At 39.3% G+C, this 25727-nt stretch overlaps 1 protein-coding gene across 8 annotated transcripts in view; it reads left to right on the top strand.

Moving 5' to 3' along the window:
* The window catches only part of TAFA1 (TAFA chemokine like family member 1), a 684145-nt gene that overhangs the window by 582778 nt on the left and 75640 nt on the right, over positions 1-25727 (top strand). The window lies entirely within an intron of this gene.

Here is a 25727-nt window from a genome sequence, read left to right as displayed (position 1 = left end):
TGATCCGAAAGAACAGAATAGATGCCACAGTGATCTAATCTTTTATGACATAACCTCAGAAGTTACTCTTCACTATTTTCACAATATCCTACTGTTTATACAAGGTAGCCGTATCTCTCCAGCATGGGGGCAGAGGACAAAGTCTTAAAGACCTGGAGACAAAGATCATTGGGGCAGATACATTTTTCTCTCCTATTTTAAACATGAAGAAACTGAGGCTTAGGAGAGTAAAGAAATGTTCCATTGGTCCCCTGACTGGTCAGTTATAGCTCTACTAATTCTTGAGATGAAAGTAACTGATTCTAATACTGAGTCTTGACCACCATCTTTAAGACAATTTATATGTCCTGTCAAACAGAGTCCAAGTTTTAAGGAGATCACAAGTATCTCTCCCCATCTTTATCTTTCATAATTTTAGAGCCAAACACGAGTTGATCTTCAAATTCTTCAGTAAGAGAATCAGAATTCAGAAGCAGCGTCTCTCGTTCAGGTCACAGCAGGAATTAGAAGCTAAGTCTCTTGCCTTAGGGTCCACTGTTACACTTCTAGCTATAGGTGGGGAAGGGTACCTCCTAGATCAGCTCATGTTATGTGTTTTCACTATACATTATTAGGTGATTAGAAGGGAAGCCCATTCAAGCTGTACCAAGAAAGGAGAAAGTTATATTTTTTAAAGAAAATAGAAGAATCCTAGGGAACCCAATTATAAGAAATCTATCCAAACCTCATACATTGTTCAGGTAGCTGTCATCTTGTTTTCTTTGTTGCTGATCTTGGTTTCCCTCATTCTCCTCTGTGTGGACTGGTTCCCTCTTCAAGGATCTTAGCTTTTATTCCCCCACACCTTAGGGGTTGGTGTGAAGCTTTTATCTCAGTGGTACCAACTCTGATCTCACTCAGCACCAGGGTATTGCCAAAGTATATTTGACTCACTTCCTGTGTCTTAAGTGCCTTTTCCAAAAAGATTAAATAGGATTGACTCAGCTTGGGTCACATGTCAATCTTTGCCCAATTAACTACAGCCAGAGTGACATATGACAAACTCTGGGAAGATCAAGCTTAAAAAAAAAAAAAAAAAAAAAAAAAAAAAAAAAAGCTGAAAAAGCCAGATTTAAGGATACACTGTGACCAGCAGTTCTTAATCAGGGAAGTTCTCAGAGGTCATTTGGCAATGTCCGGAGACCAGTTTTGGTCTAGACACTGGTTAAAACTAGAGGGATGCTACTGGCATCTGGCGTTTAGAAGCCAGGCAAGCTGCCCAACATCCTATAATGCACAGGACATCTCCTACAATAAAGCATCACCCAGCCCTTGATGTCAGTTGGGGAGCCGAGGTTCAGAAACTTGCACAATAGTTATTTAGTGTTCTAGATCCCAGTCAGCACACTGAGGCACCTCCACTGCAGGGAAGCCAGGCAGCTGCACTAGAAAAGTCATTTCATCCTCTGACAGGAGGACGTTCTTGGCCCTAAAAGCCAATAAACATTATAAAACCATGATGATTTCTCCTCTTCTCTGCCAAAGAAGGCATTGTTTCTGTTAACTCTAAATCCCCATTTTGCTTCCAGCTCATTTTTATCACTAATGATCTAGAAATAGAATTGCCTTCAGGATTTGGCTGCAAGACACAAAAAGGGCTGCACTGTCTTTGCTGGCGGAGGGGGAAGTGGCATCTGGCTCTAAGTTTCTCTGGAAAGTTAAGCCACATGTTGGTAACATTTTGTCTCTCAGAACAAGTTTGACTTTGGAAACTCTGAGCCCTTTAATGTGGTGAGTGTAGGCAAGAGAGCTGTTAATCTCTATCTTCCAAGCAAAAATCTATACAGTGTAGAGTATTCTGTGGCCTCAAGCAGTTTGTCATTTCCATAGCATCCCACTCTTCCAGGATCTTTGAATCCATTGGCATATGTGGGCTTTGATCAAAATTGTTTTTATGGTCTAGATCTCTGAATGCAAATTAAATATGAAGTGGGTATATGACTTAATTCCAGTGTAGTTACGAAGATCACGAACTGTGAAATTAGATAAGAGTGGAACCTCAGCTGTAGCAGTTACTAATAGAGTGACCTTGGGCAAGTCACATTTGTTTCCTAACCTGTTTCTTCATCTGTAAAATGGGGATAATTGTTTCTGCTTCATAACGTTGTGGTGAGGACTAAGGAAAATTATCTGTACAATGTGCTTTGTATAATGTGTGGTTCCCATCAAGTATTCACTAACCCACAGTATCAATTTCCTATCATACTAAGAAGCGTGGGTGATGTTTAGAAGCAGACATTATTTTATGAAGTTTTGTTTCACGTTAACTTAACACATTGGCATTTTAGCCACCATCTTTTCTTGGAATTTCTTCGAACCAATTCCCCTGGATATCACTAAAGATCCTAAGTCACCTTCAGCAATGTGTGCTCATTATCAGAATTTTGAAAAACACAGAAAAAATCCATACATGAAAATCACCCATGATATTACTGCTCAGAGATTATCATTGCTTTGTAAGAAGGCATGTACATGTCCTTCAGGGTTTAACCCATCATTGAAGAGAAGCTCACATAGTAGGTGGTTCTGTTGAACTCAAATGTTACAGTTTCCTTTTCTCAACAGCTTATTTCATTTAATATATGATGAACATTTTCCAACTTAGTACTCTTAAAAACATTATTTTTAACAGCTATATAAGACTTCAAGGGTGGATACACCACCATTTACCGAATTAGCCCCTCACTTTGGCACATTTATGATGTTTCATGCATTTCCCTTTCTCATCTTAAAAATGGGTAGGAACCAGTTTCTCTCCATGACAGCAGCGGACAATCCATACACCACATTTGTCCTAAACATGTTCTGGCCTACATAGTGCATTTCCCATGGTGAGTGTTCCAATTGCTGTTATTTGCTTTCCTCTGAAATTGCAGTTCAGTTGCTTTTTATGGTGTTTCCAAAAAGAGAGAAACAGCTCTGATTTTAAAAAAAACCCTTATAGTGGATTGTTTTAAGATTCAAAACCTGAGATGAGATTATTTTAAGTGGGACATAAATTTTGAAGTATAATCCTAGCAACAATGTATTCAAAGGTATAATAGGTGATATTTGGAGAAAATTTTAAGTAGTGGACTTTTAGTTTAAAAGTGATATTCTACTACATAATAACTGAAAATACCAAAAATACACACTCGACACCTTAAATTTTGGCACAGTCATTTCTAAATATTTTAAAAAGCGTTATATCCTTGGATGTGTGCCTAGCACTATTCTGAGGGAATATGGGTTGTTAGACCCTCATTCTCACCATGTCATCTTTTATTATTTATTCTATAACTCAAAATACATAGTGGGGGGGAACCTTACTCAATATCTTTGGTTGAGACCAACTGAAAATTTAATGTACAGTTTTTCTGTAATCTCCAGTTACTTTCCAGGGACTAGATTTAAAATCAAAGACTCGTAAACAAGACGATGATGACTCTCAAACATAATTATTTATTTAAGGGAAGAATTTTTTTCCAAGCAGATGATGTAAAACAAACAAAAATAAATTTCTAGGGGGCTTGTGAAGTAATGTTTTCATTATTCTAATTGATCTATGATGGCATAAAAAGGGTACCAACCTCAAAGTTTTAAAAATAATGGAATATAATTATAAACAGTTACCATAATAGTAATAAAAATAATGGGTAACATTTTCTCAAGGGCTTACCATGTACCATTTTTCCAAGTCCTTCAAGTCTTGTTTATTCATTTACTTCTAATTCCAGCCCCACAGGGTGTAGCCTTCTATTTTTCCCACTTTACTTTCCAGGAAGCTGAGGGTAAGACTTGGTGACTTGCTCAAAATCTTATAGCCGGTTTGAGCAGAGCTGGAAGATCTCACTGGGCTGTCTGACTCCAGGGACTCCATTTATCAAGTGGGGGCAAATCAGGGTCTAACGTAAACTCATGTCATATTCCAAAGGCTTACTTACAAGGTGCCAAAATATCTGGGTGAGAAGAGAAACAAAGCCCAGCCATTACTTTGGGCAATACCTGCCCCATCCCTTTCTGTGTTTTAGAGATGGTTGATTGATTGCCCTTCCTGAGGTCATTGTCACTGAGTAATTAGAAGCATTTTTGTTTTTTTGGTTTTGGTTTTTTAAACTGAAATATAGTCAGAATGTGTCAATTTCTAGTGTACAGCACACTGTCCCAGTCATGCATATACATACATATATTCATTTTCATATTCTTCATTAAAGGTTATTACAAGGTATTTTATATAGTTCCCTGTGCTATACAGAAGAGATTTGGTTTTTTAAATCTGTTTTTACTTATAGTGGCTAACATTTGCAAATCTCAAAGTCCCAAATTTAGCCCTTCCTACCCGCTTCCCCCTAGTAACCATAAGATTGTTTACTATGTCTGCAACTCTGTTTCTGTTTTGTAGGTGAGTTCATTAGTGTCCTCTTTTTTTCCTTTAGATTCCACATATGAGTGATATCATACAGTATTTTCCTTTCTCTTTCTGGTTTACTTCGCTTAGAATGATGAGCTCTAGGGCCATCCATGTTGCTGCAAATGGCATTATTTGATTATTTTTATGACTGACTAATATTCCATTATATATATATTATATATATCTCACAACTTCTTTATCCAGTCATATTTTGATGGACATTTAGATTGTTTCCATGTCTTGGCTATTGTATATACAGCTGCTATGAACATTGGGGTGCACATATCTTTTCAAATTAGGTATATACCCAGATGTGGGATTGCTGGATCATATGGTAAGTCTATTTTTAGTTTTTTGATGAATCTCTATACTGTTTTCCATAATGGCTGTATCAAACTACATTCCCATCAGTAGTGTAGGAGGGTTTCCCTTTCTCCACAGCCTCTCCAGCATTTGTCATTTGTGAACTTTTGAATGATGGCCATTCTGACTGCTGTGAGGTGATACCTCATTGTAGTTTTGATTTGCATTTCTCTGATAATTAGTGATATTGAGCATCTTTTCATGTGCCTATTGGCCATTTGTATGTCTTCATTGGAGAATTGCTCATTTAGGTCTTCTGCCTATTTTTGGATTGGGTTGTTTGTTTGTTTGTCTTTGTTGTTGTTGTTATTAAGTTGTATGAGATGTTTATATATTTTGGAAATTAATCCTTTGTCAGTCACATCATTTGCAAATATTTTCCCATTCCCTAGGTTGTTGTTTTGTTTTGCTTATGGTTTCCCTTGCTGTGCAAAAGCTTATAAGTTTAATTAGATCCCATTTGTTAATTTTTGCTTTTATTTCCATTGCCTGGGTGGACTGCCCTAGGAGAAATTGCTAAAATTTATGTCAGAGAATGTTTAGCTTATGCTTTCTTCTAGGAAGTTTATTGTGTCTTGTCTTATGTTTAAGTCTTTAAGCCATTTTGAGTTTATTTTTGTGTATGGAGTGAGGGAGTGTTCTTACTTAATTGAGTTACATGCTGCTATCCAGTTTTCCCAACACCATTTGCTGAAGAGACTGTCTTTCCTCCATTGTATATTCTTGCCTCCTTTGTCAAAGATTAATTGACCATAAATCTGTAGGTTTATTTCTGGGCTGTCTATTTTGTTCCATTGATCCATATGTCTGTTTTTATACCAATACCATGCTGTTTTGATTACTGTAGCTCTGTAGTATTATTCAGTGTAAACTGTGACCATTTCAATGACTCTGATTACCAGCAAATTTTACCTGGTATTCTTGTCTTCTTACGCTGGATTGCCAGCCAGAGGGAGCAACAAAAAGAGATCAGCTTATATCACAAAACTTTCTTACCTTCACAGCTATGGAAATTCCAGATTATTTTGTCTTTAACCATAAGTATACCTTGAATATAATGAAAAAGTCATCATGCTTCTGGATATTTATGTGAAGAAAAAACCCACAATATATCAGGATACTTTGCTTCTCATTTATCATACTTAGCTTCCAAGATAAGAGTGAAAGAGACAGCAGGAAAAATACACAAAGATGTAGACCCAGGAAGGCAGACAGAATTATAGGGAAGAAGACCTGTAGTCAGTGAGATGGAGGAATGTACAAAGAGGGGCATGAGAACAAGAAATCAGAGAGAAAAGGATAACAGAGAGAGATAAGACAATGGATGCTTAGAAGGAATATTAAAACACCCATCCATAAAATGACTTCATTCATTTTTTCCAAACAACTTGTTTATATTCAGTCGCATAGTGTATAACTAATTTTAACAAAATAAAATGTATTTGGTAGGTTGAGACTTCAATTTTTTTCAAGTGACATTGTATGAGATTCTAGTATCAGAATCCCTACAAAGATTGCCTCTAAAGATTGCTGCTTTGGAAAATACATAATAAAATTTTCTTGACTGCAGACCATTGTATTCCCTAGAGACAGCCATGATGGAGAAAAAGGGTTGAGAACTGAAGGGAATTTGAAAGTCAGCAAGAGTTTTCTGTAGACTAGCATGAAATACATATGAGAAACACTGCGTATAAATGCCTTCTTCTTAGCCTTCTAAAACATGATAGCATATTTAAGACTCTGAGAAGTGCTGCAGACAAGGAACTTGTAGAACTTCAGAGCAGTATTTCACAACCTTTTGGACCAGAGAACCTTTGCATACTTAACACTTATTTATATCCTGCAGACCCCATGTTCCATGAAATGGACTTTGGGCCATGCTGGTATTAGACCATATGGACTTTGTTTTTATTTCCAGAAATATTTTTTTAAGTCTTCTGAATCTAGCTTATGATTCCTCTGCCCATAGCTCAGTCTTTTTCTTAAGACTGGCTGACCAAAAACTGCACAATGGGTCCTGGTAGTAATGTGATTTATAGTATCTCAGTGATGTGTCAAGCTCAGCTGCAGTTTGGAAATCATCTAGAGACCTCCCAGAGAAATGCAGTATGAAAAAGCTTAAGCCCTTATTTTTATTCACAGTTATTAAATGTTTTAGGGGACAGGGAAGATGACCTACTTTGGTTCTACCATTTGTTACTTGTCATCCGCAGGCAATGAAATACCAAGATAATGAACTGCTGTGGTGGCTCAGGGCCACATGCCACAGTAGCTGTCTCTGGTCCCTTCATGACTATCTCTGAAACTTGTCTTGTTCTTTCAAGGCAAACTCTAGCTTGTTCAGTGGACAGAATACTGATTTCAGCTGGTTTCATCGATAGGCATTGCTGAAAGGAGATTCTGTTGTTCCTATTAGAAGAGGATCTTCTATAGCATCATTAATGAGATCATGGCATTTCCAGGCATAATTTCTGAATTATATATAAATTCTCTTTTGCTCCCCTACTTGGTACCTCTTCTCACCCAGGTATGTAAGGGATCCAAGTCTGAATTAGGAGATGGAAGGAGGGGAAGGATATATAAGAACTGAGGAGGCTTTTTAGACTATCTAATAGAAAGTCTCTCTGTTCCTTGTTGTAATAAAGAGAATGGGAATTCAGCTTGAGATATTCGCATAATTCCAAAAGTGGACATTACTTTTTTGTTGTTGTTAGCTTAAAGCAGTAGGTTCCAACTGATATCCCACTGGCAGAAACTAACCTCAGGCTTGTTCCTTAAGCAGAGTAATGGAAAATTTGACCTTGCGTGCTCTTAGATGGGACAATCCAGTTTCCTGCAGGCCTCACCACTCCCTATTACACACTTGGCTCTGGCACAATAATGCCTGATCCCTGAAGACAGTGGAATGTATGGTTCCTAGTTCACAGAGTCATTTTCCTACTATTCTCAAGTTAATAAGGACATTAATTTGTTGGGAAAAAGTCTCCTCTTTGATATAAAAGTAATAACCTGGTGTAAATGGAAATATATATATATATATATATATATATATATATATATATATATATATATTTATGTATGTGTGTATATATATATATATATATATATATACACAAAAACAGCAAAGAAAGGATAAAAATAAGGGTAATCCTCCTTCTCCTCCTCTTTCCCACTGGTCTTCTCACATCTTAATTGCCAGAGGGGAACCATCATTACTAGATTTCTGTGCATCCATACAGATGATATTTATGCACATGCCAGCCTCTGGATACACACACATAAAACTCAGTAAATCCAAATGATGTCATATTATTAAAAAATTATTTAAAAATGGTATATTTTTTAGCATTAGGAAATATCTTGAACACTTCACTCTTTCAATGAAAGAATGGCTGGTAAACATGGAAAAAAACGCTCAACATCACTCAAGTGAAGAAATGTAAATTAAACCCTGAAGTATAATGTTTCATCAGTCAAATATGTGCAGAGATGAAACGTTTGGTAATACCCAGCATTAAGGAGGGAGGGGAGAAAAATTACATATAAATCATACTCAGTGATAAACGGCTTGCAAACTCAATTAGTTAGCCACCTTTCTTTATTTGGTTCACTGAAAGGGGAGAAGATAAATAGGAAATTTTGTGATGAGTCTGAATGTTTGTGGAACATAGTACAAATCACATACATTGTAAGTCTGTACAGTGACTTTATTTAGCCTCAGTTCTTGTACGTATAATTCACTGCATTTCCTCAGCGTGATTGGGCTCATGGATCTAGACATCACCTAAGAAAATGTCTAAGAATTTTGATGTCCTTTCCAGTGGGAAAACTAAACATGAAAGTGCATTTATTTAGTGCATATACTTAGACCTAAATATAGGAAGTCCCATTGCAAAGCCCATCTACATAGTCACTCGAGAAATAAAAAACTCTCTGCACAAACATCTCATGGTATGTATGTTGTGTGTGTGTGTGTGTGTGTGTGTGTGTGTGATTATAGTGCAGCACATCCCAAATCTTTGTCGATTATCTAGTAGGAATTTACTTTGTTACACAGAATTCCAAAATCATCAACAGGAAATTTTCCCTAACATAACTCCAAAGTCATTGGTTTCCATTTATCTCCAAAAAGCTTAATGTTTTCAAAGACCTGTTTTTGTCAGATACGAGAGCACTTTTAATCAATTTTTTTTTCAGAAATGGGGGAAGATGTTCTAAATCTAAGGAGTCAGCTCCTCAGCCCTCTAGCTGGGCTCCAGCCTAGATAAGGCAAGATTTCAGGGTTCTGTGTTATTAATGCGCTGTCCATATGAATAACGAGCAAGGCTTGTGAATTATTTCACCCTTCTAGTAAAATCTATAGCCCTGTCCTTCTGCAACAGCACGGGAAGCTGCTGAGGATATTGGTCCATTTCTCTGTGGAAGATTCTGATAACTTCATCTAAGGAGGTGGTAAAACTTACGTCCCCTTCTGAGGCCTGTGTAGAAATTGATGCAGATGAATAACACTTTGAAAAATAACACTTTAAAAAGTTCTTCCATCCTCTCAAGCTCCTTGAATTTTTGAGGGCCTACTGTTGGCCCAAACAGCAAGACAAGAAAACCCACTAACCAGGGAAAATAGAGGCCCAAATATTTAAGGTTTATATTCAGAGGCCATTCAGAAACTCATCTAAAATTGAAGGATTAGGTTATTTTTTTTTTTTGCCCCCAAACTAATATGGATGCTGTGAGTCCAGGGAGGGAGAAAAGAAGGACCACATGGGTAGGAAAACTGTGATTCACTGGAGCAAAGGCTATCTGCCCTGCTACCTGAGAGATGTGTCACCACCTGTGGGCCCAGCTCTCCAGCCACCAGCCAAGAGCCTCTCTCCTCTCTCCTCTCTCTGTACACAGTAGCTCAGCACACTCTTCATGTCCTTTTGGTTGCCTTCCAGTGAAGACCATCCATGAATAGCAGCTAGTTTATTGCACACTGACTGTCCAACAGGAGTCATAGCCACCAGCCTCCTTAGCCTCCCACCCTTCACAGATGACCTCAGAGAAACTTATGAACCCCAGGAAGTGAGAAGAGGGGACCTGGGCTCCTTAACTGGTAGGGTGGACATAGAAAGGAAATTCCACACATGAACTACACAAGACCCAAGGGAGCCAAGTTCTCCAGCTGAGCTAGGGCATCAGTAGAACAGTCTCACCTTCCCCATCCCATCTATTTCACTTCTAATCCCTGGTACTATTTGGTATTTTCATTATTGTGTCACTTTAAAAAAAATTTAATGATAAGAATCACTGGACCCACCTCCAGTATCAGCTAACATTACTTAGGCTGGCAAAATGTTTGGGTGGTTATCCAGTACTCATTCAAAGGGAGGTCACATTTCTTCAAGTTTTGTTAGTGCCAACTCAGAAAAGGTCATTCATCGTCTCCTTTGGTGCCTACACACTAATTTTGCTTTATGCTGGATGCCTGTTGTCACCAACACACTTCAAGGTGCAAGAAACCTAAACCATCTCAAGAGTGGCTCAAGTGAAGAGGGAAGTTATTGTGAGAATATACCAGGGTCACTGGATCCAAGAGCAGAGAGTGCACGATACCAGGCCTCAAGGCAGCTAAAACTGAGCGAGGCCGTATGTGTCCTCATAGTTCTTTCTCATAGACGATACTCACCTTTCCTCTTGGGCTCTTTCTGGATACCCACCTCATTCTCTTTTCTCTGCAAACTTGAGGCATTAAGTCTGTCCCTGCCAGCTGGCAGTGGTCTTTTCAACTATATGGGACTCTAGTTACAGTACCAGTTTAATATAATTATAGAGTCCTTACTAAGTGCCAGACCCTGTGTATTAACACGTATTACTTTGTGATTTTTAACAACAGCAGCCATATTAGATAGGTACTATTATTATTTATCCCCATTTTATAGAGGGGGAGCCTGATGGTTTAGAGAAGTTAAGTCATTTCTTCCAAGACATGGTAGCCAGAGATCTGAGACCCCAAGTGAAGAACTGCCGGCAATGATGGTTAGGAGGTAGCATCAGGACCATGGGTAGGAAAGGTTCAGAGTACCTGCCAGTTCTTGCATTCCTGTCCTTGGAGAATAACACCACCATGCAAGCATGCTCGGCTTACTTAAGCAGCTTGCAACATACTCACCATCATCATTCACATCCCATATATTTCAAACCCATCATTTTCACACCATTTCCTAATTTTAATACTGCCACAGTGTAGATTCTTAACTTGACCCTAATTAATCACTCTGGTTAAAATCTGCCCTCCATACTCCTTTCCTACCCCACCTGACTCTGACTTCACTACCCAACTTATAGCACCACCTCCAAAGGTCCTCCCTCAAACCACTGCAGCCAAAACTAACAGATACCCTCCTCTGCATCCCTCAGGCACCTGGATAATATCTATCATAATTTACCGTAATGTAGTATAATCTTCTGTTGACTTGTGATTTTCTCTGCTAGAAAGACTCACCCATTCATTCAACAGTTATTTTCAGAGCATAGACTGTGTGCCAGGAATTATGCCAAACACTCAGTCACATAAGGACGAACACAGTTAGCTCCTTGCTCTCTTGGAGCCTACAGTTCAGCAGGGGAGGCAGAGCTTACTTTAATCGTACATAAAACTGTTCGAGTAGAAACCACACGCTCAGAAGCAAAGGGATTCAGTCCTCAAAGAGGAAGGGGTAACACAGAATCTGGAGGAGGCTGGGAAGCTTTGTCTTCTGAGAAGTGACAGGAGATCTGAGATGTGAGGTATAATTTAAGCGACTTGGGTGAAGAGCATTCCAGGCAGAGAACAGCATGGGCGAAAGTCTTGGGTTTTGATCAAGAACTTGAGAAAACCATTGTGGCTGAGACTCAAAGAACACTGAGATCATCTGAAGGAGGAGGCTGAAAACATAGGCAGGGGCCAAACAATAGTGTTGTAACTGAGCTGTGTGTCTCAGTTCCAGATTGAGTCCTTGAAACTGAGATGTGCTAATTACATACTTAGAGAAGGCAGCGATGCGGGAATCTGCTGTGGGAAATTGGATGGTAAGTCAACTTGGAATTTGATAGTGAGGAGACAGCCTTGAGAGCCCTCTAGTTAGACAAAAATCTCCCTAGGTGGTACCTGACAACAGATTTCAAAACCACCATGCAAACACTTCAGACAATGCCAAAGCAAAGCAAATCAAATGGCCTTTTTGATATCACTGCCTTCCACACACACTGTTACCCACATGGTTGCTGTCACCTGAATGTCTCACTCTCTCCTTACTCTCAACCACTCACTCTGCTGCAAAGAATGCTCACTACCACCCTCAAGTCATACAACCAAAACTTTGTGATAGAAATTTTAAGTCACCACATTTTAATTCTACTGTATGACTTGAGATAACATTTGAAATAGTAGGTTCATTATACTGGAAAGGGCATCCAGGTAAAGGGGCTGATAAGTTGAGATGTATTTAAACATGGTGGTTAACTACAGGCTCATGTCAGTTTATTTTCTTCCTGATTAACATGTATTTTCTTTGACTGCAGTTCATTTCATTATGAATTGACAATGCTGTGTTCTGTGTAGAAAAAAAAAAAAAAAAAAGGATTCCATTATACCTATACCAAAGGATGCCTCACCAGCCCATCCCTAAAATCTAGGGTAGTGTGTAAAATTCAAATGGGTATATGGGCATCATGAGAGTCTATTTTGTGAAGAAGGAAATAATGGAAAATTGATTATTTCTCATGTCACCAGGTCCTGCTCCCTTCAAAAGTCTTCAAGCACGTGAGGTTGTGAAACAGTATACTAAAGCCACAAGTATATTCTAAAAATTCTCTACTGTACTAGCAGCCCTTATATATAGAAAAATGATAATAATGACTACAGGAACTGGAAGTTGTAATTATGTGGTTATAGGTTATTATTAGATATTGAATATAGTTACCTGTGCTCCACAGTAGGTCCTTGTTGTTTATCTGTATTATATATGATAGTGTGTATCTGTTAATACTAAATTCCTAATTTATCCCTACCCTCTCTTTCCCCTTCGGTTACTGGAATTTTGTTTTCTACATCTGTGAGTCTATTTATGTTTTGTAAATAAGTTCATTTGTGTCATTTTTTTTTTAGATTCCACATATAAGTGATAAGATATTTATCTTTCTCTGTCTGACTTATGTCACTTAGTATAATAATCTCTGGGTCTATCCACGTTGCTGCAAATGGCATTATTTCATTCTTTTTTATGGCTGAGTAATATTCCATCACACACACACATTTATACCACATCTTCTTTATCCATTCATCTGTCAATGAACATTTAGGTTGCTTCCATATCTTGGCTATTGTAAATAGTACTGCTGTGCACATTGGAGTGCATATGTCTTTTCAAACTAAAGTTTTTGTCTTTTCTGAGATTGCTGGATCACATGGTAACTCTATTTTCAGATTTTTAAGGAACCTCCATACTAATTTCCATAGTGGCTGCAGCAGTTTACATTCTCACCAACAGTGTAGGATGGTTCCGTTTTCTCTTTCTGGTAAAAGCAGAGGAAAAATGAAGTCCTTGTACTGGGTAAAGCCAATCAAAAGCCGAGTGTTTTTTAACTTCATAGAGAGGATAATGATTGTCAACTTAGTTTTGTTCATAGTGATTAACTCTTTTAAACATTTATATAACCTAAAACAAATAAATGAGTTTTTATGTTGTGTTACTTTTGAGTTGCTAGTGGTGTGTGCTATAGTAACTTGGGGCTGGTGTAGACTAAGTTCATTTTTACAGCAATTAAAGAACTTTTCTGTGGAAGATTTATATATCCCTTGCCTCTCTATTTCTGTCTAAATGCAACCTCTTCTAGCTATGAGCTTGTTACAAAGCGACACTCATTAGAAGACAGTGTAAATATTCTCTTGGCTACTACTTACAAGCAATGGTGTATTAACAGATACCATTGTAGAACCTCATCAGATCCTGCACCTCAGATGGATGTTTGAAAGTACATTAAAGAGCTTGACATTATTTACCCCTTTTCTTGTGTTCATATGCTGAGAATATTTTTATTCCCTTTTAATGCAAACAAAAAAGAATACCTCAAGCATGAGTATATCCCATTGTTGACTATTCCCAGTGTTCCAAGTGGAGACAAAACATATAAAGATGAAATCTAAGCAGAACTTTTTATCAAAGGTGGAATTATTCAATATACTCAATAATGGGTTAACTCTACAAATGGCCTTGCAGCCTGCTAACTGACAGATAGGATTTTGGTATAACTTTCAGAGTTAAAATCGTTTGTCTAAAACCTGTCATTTTTTAGGATGTCATCTTGCAGGATATGTAGAATTCAAGAGAAAAATGTCTAATGCTACCTCCTATCTAAAGCAAAAATGGTAGAGAAAATGGTCCAAGAATATTCCCAAATCAGAAGATTCAGTCCACAAATACCGATGTAAGCTCTTTGATGCTGAGCATCAGTGATAGAGGGAGCAATTGGACATGGTCCTTATTTTAATAACTGTGAGGTCCAGGTGAGATGACAGTGAAGGGGTGATTTCAAAGCTCTGTGATTTGTCCTGTGATGAGGATTAGCCCAGGATAATCTGAGAGCAGAGGCTAGGGTGTTAACCCAGGGTAGAAGAGGGCTCTGCATGGCTTCCCAGCAGAATTAACATCCAAACTGAGATCTAAGCATCCAGATAGGACGATGTGATAGAAATGTTTAAGGCAAAAGGAGCAGTATATATAAAAGTCTAGAGTCAAGAAAGAGCTCAATGAGTTCAAGGATCTGATGGATGTTCAGTATGCCTGGGGAGAGAAGAGAGACCATGGGATAGGTCTGGAAGAGGTAAGATCAGAGTGGTCATGAGGGTGAACTCATGCAGCACCCTGGTAGCCATGTTGATGCATTAGAACTCTGTCCAGAAGTGACAGAGTCAGGCACTAAAGGATTTTGTGCCAGCAAATGACATGATTAGATTTTCTTAGAGTTACTACCTCACAAAGGAATTAGAGATAGTTGCTTTTACTATAACTGCTATTCTTTGTACTTGGACTTACGTTTCTAAGCAATAGTGAGAATAAACCCAAGAAATGCCAGAAAAGATGCAGGTCAGTTCTGGTATTCGAGTCTATGCTCCATAAACAAAAGTATATCAGATTTGCTGGCAAAAACTCAGATTATGCAAGAGAAGTGCATCCCAGGGAAAATCCTAGCATCTAATTAGCCAGAGGACTGGAAAGCCCTGAGTGCTGCATATTCCGAAGATCTAGATCAGGATTACAAGGTTCTTCAGGTAAACTCTTGGTAAGGCATCAAGATCACTATGGCAAGGGAAGAGTTTTTTCTGCTCAGAAAAAGTGAAAGGAACTGGGAGTATGATGTCTTACCCTCTGGGAAGAGGAGGTACTTCAGGCTAGGAGGACTTAAGAGTACAATGAATTCATCCAGCTGCACTTTAGAATCTTCCAGAGAGGTTCTTAAAAATATCAACGTCTTGACCACATCGCTAGGTATTTTTATTTAATTGGGCTAGAGTGGGGCCTGGGCATTTGTATTTTTTAAAATCTCCATGAGAGATACTAAGGTACAAACAGAGTTGAGAACCAAAATTGTAGTGGCCAAGAGCCTGGGCTGGGGATGAAGGTGGTGTGAGTTGAAATTCCAGCTCTTTCTGGAAATGGATTTATTTCGCTCTTTTAATTTTTCATTTTTAAACACCCCATAAAGCATTAAAGGTGGCTTGTATGGCTATATCTAACACAGCAAGATAAAGATAAAATGCGATATAGACATGAAAGTAATTTAGCTCTTACCCCTCTGCCCTTAGTTTCCTCATCTGTAAAAGTGGGAAAAATAATAGCATGTCCCTGATAGAATCAACGCAAGGATTAAATGAGTTAACAAGTAGAGTGATTTACAAACACCTGGCAGATAAGTGCTCAATAAATGTAAGCTATTATTCCTAACCCAGATGTAGTTAATGAGAGAAACAAGGATAGAGAGATGGAAATCACAAGGCATATTCCAAGGACACCAAATAGTTTGGCTGGTGCCTCAGGGAGTAATAGGAAAAAACATTTAGAAAGGCAAGTTGGGGCCAAATTGCCTTCTTGAGTTCCAAGCTAATATTTAAATTTGAGCAAGTGTTCATTAATTGATCATCTGATAACATAGTCCCCAAATGTGAGGCAAGCAGGTGTATATCATACGAAATAGGATAAATTAAAGGATTGCTCAGAGTCCATTCCAAAACTTGGGCTCTGATTTGAATTGAACACAAAATGCGGAACCAATAGCAGATGTCTCTGTGAAAAGGTGAGATTAAATCAACATAGAGCTTCCAAAATGAACAGCAAGTTACTGGGTATTAATAATCCCTGGTGCTCAGGGGGACAGATGCTCGTCTTCATGACCCCTTGGCTCTCATTCACAGACAGAGCCAAGTCCACTTCTGTTGTCCAGATTTGGCCCACTTTGCTAGGGACCTCTCCATGGTGCTGAAAACTGTTTCTATTCTTCTCCCTTTTCATTTATAAATATTCCAAAAAAGATTAAAGTGACTTCTATGGAAGCATCTAACACAGATAAAATGTAATACAGATGTGAAAAAAGTCAGGATACAGGGAATAGGAAGGTAGAAGACTCAAGAGGAGGCCCCAAGTGTAGTGAAGATTGAGAGTAGGCTAGAGGGACCTATTAATATGCCAGCAGTGGGCCACAAATTGGCTTTAAGCCTTCTACCAAGCAATGCAAAGAAGGAAAGAAGATTGCTTACAAGATTTAGAAAGTTCTCAGCTCAATCCAGGCAATCACTTAAGAGAGAAACAGATATTCCTGGAATAGTGCTAGAGAGAACTATCTCCAGGTTCAAATAAAGAGGATATTATATAAAAGAGTAATGTCTTCATCACACCCTAACACCCCAGTAGAGTGCATGACATTTAGTGGCTGCTAATACATATCTAGTAAGTGAATAGAGGAAGAAAGAAGAGGGGGAGGGCACCTGTACTATAGATCACAAAATTCCTGGGATGCTTTGCCAACATTCCTCAGTGTAGGCTGATGGCCTCCCACAAGTCAGTAAAAGTAATCCTAGAGGTTATGTGTGCAAAGTGGCCTGGTGCAGGCATCAGTATTCAGCTAGTTTGACTGAAACCAGAAGTAGATTTTAGTGCCAGAAAAGGGAATAAAATAGGTCTCCCACAGACAATCTTTCCTAAAGACTTTCTCTCCACCAGGCATCAGATAAGAGTTCAGGGGCAGGAATTTGATGTCATAGTCTTGTATAACTCTTTGATTCATTGGCTTAATGTAACAGTAGTTTCTTCTCACGCACATCAAAACTGATTCACTGATTCACTGGCAGGTGGCTCTCCTCCATGAGGTGATTCAGAAGCCTCAATCCTTCCCTGCTGTGGCTCTGTCACATATGGCTACTGGGGGCATCCACAGCAAGTGGCAGACAGTGGAGAAGGTCCACCTACTTCTTAGCCACCTTGGCCCAGAAATGGCCCACATCACATACACTCACATTGCATTGGTGAATGGCCCCAACTTGCTGCAAGGGAGCTGGAAAATAGAGTCCCTAGCAGGGCAGCCTCTTCCCAGTTACACCTCTGCTCAAGGAAGTAAGAGCAGGAGATCTGGAAACTGGTTAGGTGTCTGTTCCACAATACTTCTCTCCAGCCACCTGAGATCTCCCCATATATAAAACACACCCTTCCTTTCAACCAGAGAGACAGTCTGAAGTCCAGAGTCACCAAGTCATGAGTCATTTCTTCATCAGGTCTAGATGAGACTCCTCTTCTAGTCTCACCTCCCAGAAACCGTAACAGGAGTGATCTGTCCCTCACCCGACCCCATATACCAAGTACATAGATATTGGAGCAGGGGCAGAATCAATTAAAAATCTCCCTTTCAGAGCAGGGAAGAAAGGGAAGGATACAGCAGTCACCATTTCTTAGCAATCTGAAATCAGTCCAATCCTGTTGGAAGAAAATCTTCTGACTGTGCACCAAACAATGCATAATTTGCTCCAAATTTGTGTGGTAATAAGATGTGCACCTTTGTAGAATTTAGCACTGAAGGATTATCTGCTTTACAAGATTATTGTTTTAATCAGTCAACAAATGAACAAATGATCTAAGCAATGAAGTATGGGCAACTGATTTTCCCTGAGGAATTCTCCATGGATAATTTATACTGAACAAATATATAAATACAGATGCAGTTGCAGACATTAAAATTAGCATTCAGCATGAGAAGTTTTTGAAATGAACTCCAGCTATAAACTGGGTAAGAGGGAATTCTATTTGGATCAGACATACGGTCCCCTAGGCTAAAGCAGTTGTTGTGGTGCATCAGAATCACCTAGAAGGTTTCGTAAAACACAGAGTGATGAACCTCGTCTTCCTGGTTTCTGATTCCATGTGCGTAGGCTCAGAAATGTGCATTTCTAATAAACCTCCAAGTGGCACTGCCGCTGCTGCTCTTCAGATGCCCCTGTAACAACCACTAGCCTGAAGCCAAGCTCGGCAAATTACATCTCGCACCTGCAGTCAGGCCCGCCATCTGTTTGTGTCAATAAAGTTTTATTAAAACAGAGACACTCCCATTTGTTTGCACATTGTCTTTGGCTGTTTTCAGACTTTAATGGAAGAGGTGAATAGTCGCAACAGAGACCATATGGCTGCAAAGCCCGAAATATTTAATACCTGTTCCTTTATAGAAAAAGTTGTTTGACCCTTGGCTGGAGAATAGGGAAGTGAGTATAGAGGAGGTTGGCAGGAGACTGGGCCCCTTCCTTTCCATCTGCACTCATTTATGTTCACTGCATTACCTTTAATTAGGGATCAGCTATGAACTCACTAGCAGCACAGTCAATTATAAGGACAAATCATTTATACATGCCTGTCATTAAGGAGTGAAAATTAAAGAGAATTGAATTACACACTTCAGTACCCAATTTCTACTAGATAGATAGAAGACTTACATCTAAAAAGAATCATAGAGTCAGCTTTCATCGCAAACTTTTCACTCCTCGAATAAACACAGTGGCTTTCCCTTCTGAGATGACGAAGGGGTTCCGTCAAAGTGACAAATGGTTCACTTGCCCTGTCTAGTTAATTAGGCACACACGCTCATTTGCAGCTGAAACGTGAAATGTAAAACAAGGTGTCCATTGGACAGAACCACGTATTCTGACCATCCTTACTTGATGAGGTAATCTCCAGTGGCGTGGTGTAGTCAGAAGGGAGAGGTCTGTTTCATTGTGGTGACTCCTTGGCTTTTGATCATCATGCTTAGGGGCATCTCTCCGTTGCATTTTTTGAGTTTGTCCAACAGTAAAAGTTGAAGAATCAGATTCTCTTTGGTGATGTTAAGTCATTTGCTGTTTCCATTTGGATATGAAACTTTAAGAGGATCTTTATAATCTTGGAACAATGTCCCATGATTTAAAAGTAAGAAAAAGGAAAGGAAAGTAGCATTTGTTGAATATCCCTAAATGTGCCATGTACTGTTCTTAAAGTTATGCATATCAGCTACAACACAAATCATGGCAGCCCATGGCATTTGCAGTAGTGTTATTCTATTCTACAGAAAGGAAAACTGAGCTTTAGATTGCTAAATGGACTTCCCTGGGTTCTCCCACTCTTCCTGGAGTGTGAATGCCAGAGCAGGATTGAACTGTGGACTAACAGCCAACCTACTGCCTACTCAGCTCTGCCCACAGCAAATTCCCTGCCCTGAATTTTCTGGATGTGATGACTGGATTCATCCACAATGTATCACTTTCTCTGATTCCACCTGTTCTACTAGTGAGCCTCTTGTCTACTCTACAGAAATACCCCAACCCCCCAATACCTGTGACCTTTGCTCCTAAATTCTCTAGTTTCTAGTCTGATCATTACCAAGCCAAAAGTTTATATTGAAGATATAGACAATAGGTAGATGAGTATGGACAGTGGTTGAAATTTTTTAAAGTGTATGTTTTTATAGAGTAATGTAACTCAAAACCATGGAGAAGCTCACCCAGACCCATAAATGGAATCATTCCAAGGCTGACAAATAATTGCCACCTCTCAAGTCCCCCGTGATCAGTTGTTAGTGACAGATGCAATGCTGTATTGAGAAGGATTCTGAAGCTCTGTTCTGGCTTGGAAAGAAAGAATATGAAAAATAGTAATCAGAAAAATCAAACAGGACACACAACTTGCCAGGTATGGAACTAAACAATTTAAACGAATTAACTTGGTTAATCTTGAAACAGTCCAATGAAGTAGGTACAAATGAGAGAACCAAAGCACCAAATTTCATTGATTCGTTCCATCCACATATTGAATATTATTACGTTGCAGAACTGGGCTGTGAGCCCAGGAAGTCTGCTGCTGAGTCTGTGGAAGGTGTGATCATTTCTGCCAGACAGAGCAGGGGTGTGTGTGACAGACCTTTGCATCCCTGAGGTACCCTCCTACTGAATGGGCCACACAGGGAGAAAGTCTCAGGACCCCCTAATCTGCTTTGAGTTGTGGGTCCCTTAGAGATCTTGTAAGACCCACAGACCCCTTCACAGAATAATGTTTTAAATGCATAAAACAAAACACATGGGACAACCAGGAAAGTCACATGTATAAGAATCCAATTGTCAAAATATTTTTAGAAGTAAATTTGTAAGAGTAAGGTACGTGCTCCTTCATTAACGCAGTAAGTCACAAGATCCGTCAGTGACTCTAACAGCAGCCGTAGTTTGGAATATCAAAGAGCATGAACAACATTTCAAAGACTCTGCAACGACTCTACTGTGGATATGAAAATCTTTGTGATTTCCATTGGTGACAGAGTCACAGACTGCTGATTTGAGTGTGGTTTGTTGCCTTCTTAGATAATTAAAGGAGATGCTAAATTTCAGTTAAAGGTTAATGAAGGTGAAGATGTCAATTTTTTTTCTCACTTAAGGTCACAGTTCCTCTAAATTATATCCACTGAAACTTTGAACTGCATTAAGAGTAGCTCTGATGTTATAAAAGGAAAACAATATGGAAGGCAGAAGAAGTAGAATTTATCACCTGATAAGTCTCCTAACATCCCTGAGTTTTCATTTTCTCACTGTCAAGTGGGAATAAACTTCTCTCATAGGAATAACGTAAAGAAAAAATAACTTAGTTGGAAATGACTCTATACACTGTAAACCCTTTTATTCATGCTGAGAGAGTTTGACTATTACTCAAGAAGCCACTACAAGGTAATAGAAGAATTTGAGTTACTTGTTACTCAGCTTTCATTCATACTATTTAAAAAAATTTTTTATTGTCTGCCTACTGTGTGTCCACACTAGGATAGGTCTCATGCCTAAGTACAAATGAATGAGACAGGTTACTGCCTTCAAGGAGGTTGGAGTATATTGCGGGAAAGACAGACACATCTCCACAAAATAGTAAGTGAAATGCAGTGACAGGGAAATGCACAAAGAGGCATGGAAGACTTCCTGTAAGAGGTGATGCATCAAACCTTAGGTTAAATGGAAGTTATGCAGGCAAAAAAAAATAAAAAGAGGTATTGATGTTACCCTTAGAGGAGACAGCATAACAAGCAGTGCAGAAGTAAGGTATGAACATATGAATGCAGGAAAGGAGGCTCACTTTGCTGTTGCCAGAGCATGAAGTTCTACAAAGAAGAGAGATTTTCAAGAGATTAAGTAGAGGTTGAGGTCAGAACATGGGAGTTCTCACCTGCAGCGCTAAGGATCCTAGACCGTATTCTGTAGGGAATGAAAGACTCTAATAAGTGATTTACATGGTCAAAGTTACATTTTAAGAAAAGATTGCAACTTGGTGACCCTCTGGGAAAGAAGCTCCTACATCACTGAGTTCCTGTTCCATGCAGCATCTGTTGGCCTTAGCTAACTAGTGACATCCCACTTAGACTGGACATGGCCTTTCCAGGTGGCTCTGGTCCCTCCCCTCTTTGTGTCCTTGCCAACCTTGAGCCCACATAAGTGAGGCCATTTATTGTCAGGCTTATAGCACATCTTTCTTATAGTAAAGAAATATTTCCTCATACTCATGTCTGTGTCATAAGTGGGAAAGTGAAAGATAGATCAAGAGGACCATGTGCTTTAAGAAAAAGAAGAGAGACAACATTTCCTTTCTTGTGCTAGCATATGTCACTCCCTCACAATACCTGCCTAAATTTTGAGTTTTGAGTTTGCAGCCCCTCCTGCCAGAGACAGCATGGACTGAGGGACTCATGGAAGATGGATTTCATGGAGCAAAACTGCAGGCAGGGAGAAGAGTTGGCTGATTGCTACGATGCAGACAGGGATGAGAAGGGTGAGAGTTAAGGCTATGGTGCTGAGATTGGAAAGGAGCAGTGGATTTACCCAGTCCACAGGTGATGTGATCATGAGGGTCATGATTCATTGGCTTTGAGGGTAAGAGAGGAAAAGGAAGATTTCTCTGGTTTCTACTTTGTACATGGAGGTTAGTGGTGGTTCAGTCAACTAAGGGAATAAGAAAGAAGCAAGACTGTGGGTTAAGAAGATGAGATCAGTTTTGGACATACTAACCTGGAGGTAAATTTGGGGCGTGCAGTGTCAATATTTAGCAGAAAGTTGGGTACATGAGCATGAAATCAGCAGAGAGAGATCTGGCTTAAAAGTTTGGATTTAACTCATCAGCAGCTGGTTGACAGGTGGAGCCGTAAGAGTGAATTCCATCAGTCAGGGACAGCCTGAGGTTCAAGAACGGTTTATGGGCAGATACTGAGGGAGCAGCCCATTTAAGAAGTAGATCCCATGAAATAGACACCCCCCCAAAAAAAACCATACAAGAATGAAAAGAATCCAGAGATGAGGGCATTATCGGGGCCAAGGGTGTCAATTTTTAAGAAATGTTGAATGCAGTAAGAGGTGAAGTTAATCCATTCATTTTGGAAATTCGGAGTTTGTTGTTAATCTTAGTGAAAGCAACTTCATTGTAAGGAGAGTGTCAGATAACAATCTTAAAGACATAGCACTTTCTACATGGCACACAGAGTCCTAAGTGTGTTGCATTTTAACTCATTTAAAGCAATAATGTTATGAAGTACTATGGTTATCCCCATGTTACAGTGAGGAAACTGAGGGACAGACATGCTATGTAATTTTCCCAAGGAAACACAGCAAGTTAGTGATGGAACCAAAATTTCAAACTCAGGCAGACTAACTGCAGGATCCAGGCTCTTGATTTCATTACTTCTAGACTATCTTTTCATACTTCAGTGGGTAGTAAGTAGGGTGACTCGGTTTATGCCTGTTGTCCCCACATCCTATCCAAGAAGCTGCTTGAGATGATCAATTATATCTGGTCACTCCACTAGTAAAAAGCATAGGCAGTCAAGAAATAAATATTGTGAGCCTTGACAATTCTTTGAACCACACTGTATCACAGTTCATAAGCTCTCAAGAAACATTTGTTAAATCAATGCATGAGAAATGTTGATTATGAGAGAAGAGAAATTGGTACCTAGAATGGTAAAGACTTTAACATATTATTAAGATTTAAAGGAATTTGTCAGTAGAGGAGAACCTTGTAGGAGTACAGCTGGAAGTAAGTGACTGATTCAGTGATCTCTCAGAGGGAGAAAAAGATGGTGATAAAGGCATTCCTGCATCACAAAGAAAAGAAAGGCTATTAGACCTTTATTCCTGAGCTCATATTCCTGTCATTTTCTTTCTCCATCTGTACATTCATCTGTAAATTTAAAACGTATTTATTGAGTAATTATAAAGTTCTAAGTGCAGAGGGGTTGGCTTTGAAAAAAAAAGGAGTAAAAGTCAACCGCTGAAACAGGAAAAAACAGAGGTACACAGGTACACAAGTGTAAAGACACAGGATGGAGAGTTGAGAAAGACCATAGTGATGAATTAGACTCTTCCATGAGACAGGGGTGAGGGCCATATGCCAAGTGAGAGTCGTTTGAGCTTGAGGGGAGAGGGAGAGGTTGGGAATAGTCAGTGACCACTACAGAATGAGACAGAGTTGGCTGATAAATAAAAGGAACAATGAGGAGTTCAGATTCGCTGGGGTTAGAGACCAAATAGTTTATAGTGAAAAGATCAGTTTAGTGCTGTTTCTGAATCAAGGTTTTTCTGGATATATGTGGAACTATGGGTGGTGGGTTGGAACTGTGAAGGAATCCAGATGGCTTATGAGAAAATGACTCAAATGACCATCCCAGAAGGAATAAGAAGGCAGAGGAAGGGATGATGGGCTTGGAGAAAAGAAAAGGACCAGGTCCCTGAGCGCCCTGATGATGGCGAAGAGTAGGGATGCAAGAGCCCGAGAAAGCCTGAAGGACATGGTCTGTGGTCAGAGAATAGAAATTGAACTCCAAGGAGGTAAGTTCCTTTTTCTTACACCCCACTTCAGTAGGATGAATGTACCTCCTGCTATCCTTACTCTGCCACGGAGGGCACACTGAACACTGAACTTTCATTCGGCTCCAAAGCATACGCCTTAGTCTCCAGATAACACCCCATGTTGTGTGTTGAGTAGCCAGGTAAGTTGAACTACTACCATGATGAAGATTTGGGATTGGTGTGCTCAGTCAGAGAGGACATTTTTGTCTTCCACCAGGGAGACATTCCTGGGCAAGTATGAAATGGATTGAAAATCACCTGTGTTGTTTTCTAGACATTGGACATGACCATTTAACATATTTAATGTGCTTCTGACATTTACAAAGTATCTAGCAAGCTTTGGACAGTCATTATTTAAAGCATTTTACTGAAAGTACCCCTGAGTAGTTCCTAAACATTGCATTCTTTTTGAATCGATTCGGAATATCCCTGAAGAGGGAATTGTAAATGTTGAATACTGTAGTTGTCAATCATGGGCTCATCTACTTGCCTCTCTGAATGATAATACAAATTCAGTTGAAACATGTAGCCAGATACTCATCTTTTTTTCCCCTCGTTGCTAAGGCATTGCTTTATTTCACTAAGATTGAAAAACTGGATTAATCTCTAGAGATGTAAGTGCTCGCTAACCTTGAGAGTTACCAACTCAAGATTTTCGAATTCTTTTTAAGAATAATGGGGTTTGAGTAGGTCAGAGGTGGTGCCCAAAACCCTCTGTCTTGACAAGACAGCCATTGCAGACTTCTCTCACCCTCCTGTAATTTGTGCCAGGAGGTGACAGGTCCTATATTAGGATGTAAAAATGTCTCCAATCAGAAAACAGAGCATGTTTCAAAAATGATGAGAATTGTGCACGGTATAAACACTGCTCCTCTTCAAGCCACTTTTCACTCCCATTCTGATCAACATGCACACTGTAGTCCTGTACACAGTGACTGGTGCATTCTGGATGCCCAAAATAGAAGATGGGTGTAAGTGTGCTTGAACCAGCAGATCGGTGGAGGTGTGGAGTGGCTACAGGCATTGTCAGGGTCGAATACAAATACAAATTTCTTTGTCCTCAGTTATATTTTGATACATTCTCTGCATAAACTATCAATGTTGTCTAATGAGAAAAAGTGCAGCTCGGCCACTTGGCAATGGGCAACAGATTTTGTGTTAGCATCTGGCACAGAAATAATTTGACAAACAGCAAGATGCCAAAATTGTGTTAGATAATTTTTTAAAGAACTATTTGTCAAGCTGAATCCTCATTATTCCTGGGATGTTATTCATCAACTCCATGATTTAAATGACAATTAGCCACAAGGTTTACATTGTAGTCAAGGCATGCACATTCCTCATAACCCTCTGCATGCTTATTTTTTTTTTTTTATTGATAAATATGCAGTAACTTCTAGGGCTCCTCACCTTGGCACTCTGCTGGAAATCTGAACTCCACTTCTGGGTGCATCTGAATACGTGAAACTTAAGGAGAAGGACTGAAGTGAAAAATTAAGTCTTTGCATCCCGTGAAGGTAGAAGCAGGTTAACAGATGT

This window comes from Camelus bactrianus, chromosome 17 (assembly GCF_048773025.1).
Source record: "Camelus bactrianus isolate YW-2024 breed Bactrian camel chromosome 17, ASM4877302v1, whole genome shotgun sequence".
In the NCBI taxonomy this organism is placed as follows: domain Eukaryota; kingdom Metazoa; phylum Chordata; class Mammalia; order Artiodactyla; family Camelidae; genus Camelus; species Camelus bactrianus.
Note: the sequence above shows the minus strand (reverse complement) of the source record. Positions and strands in the feature narration are given on the sequence as shown.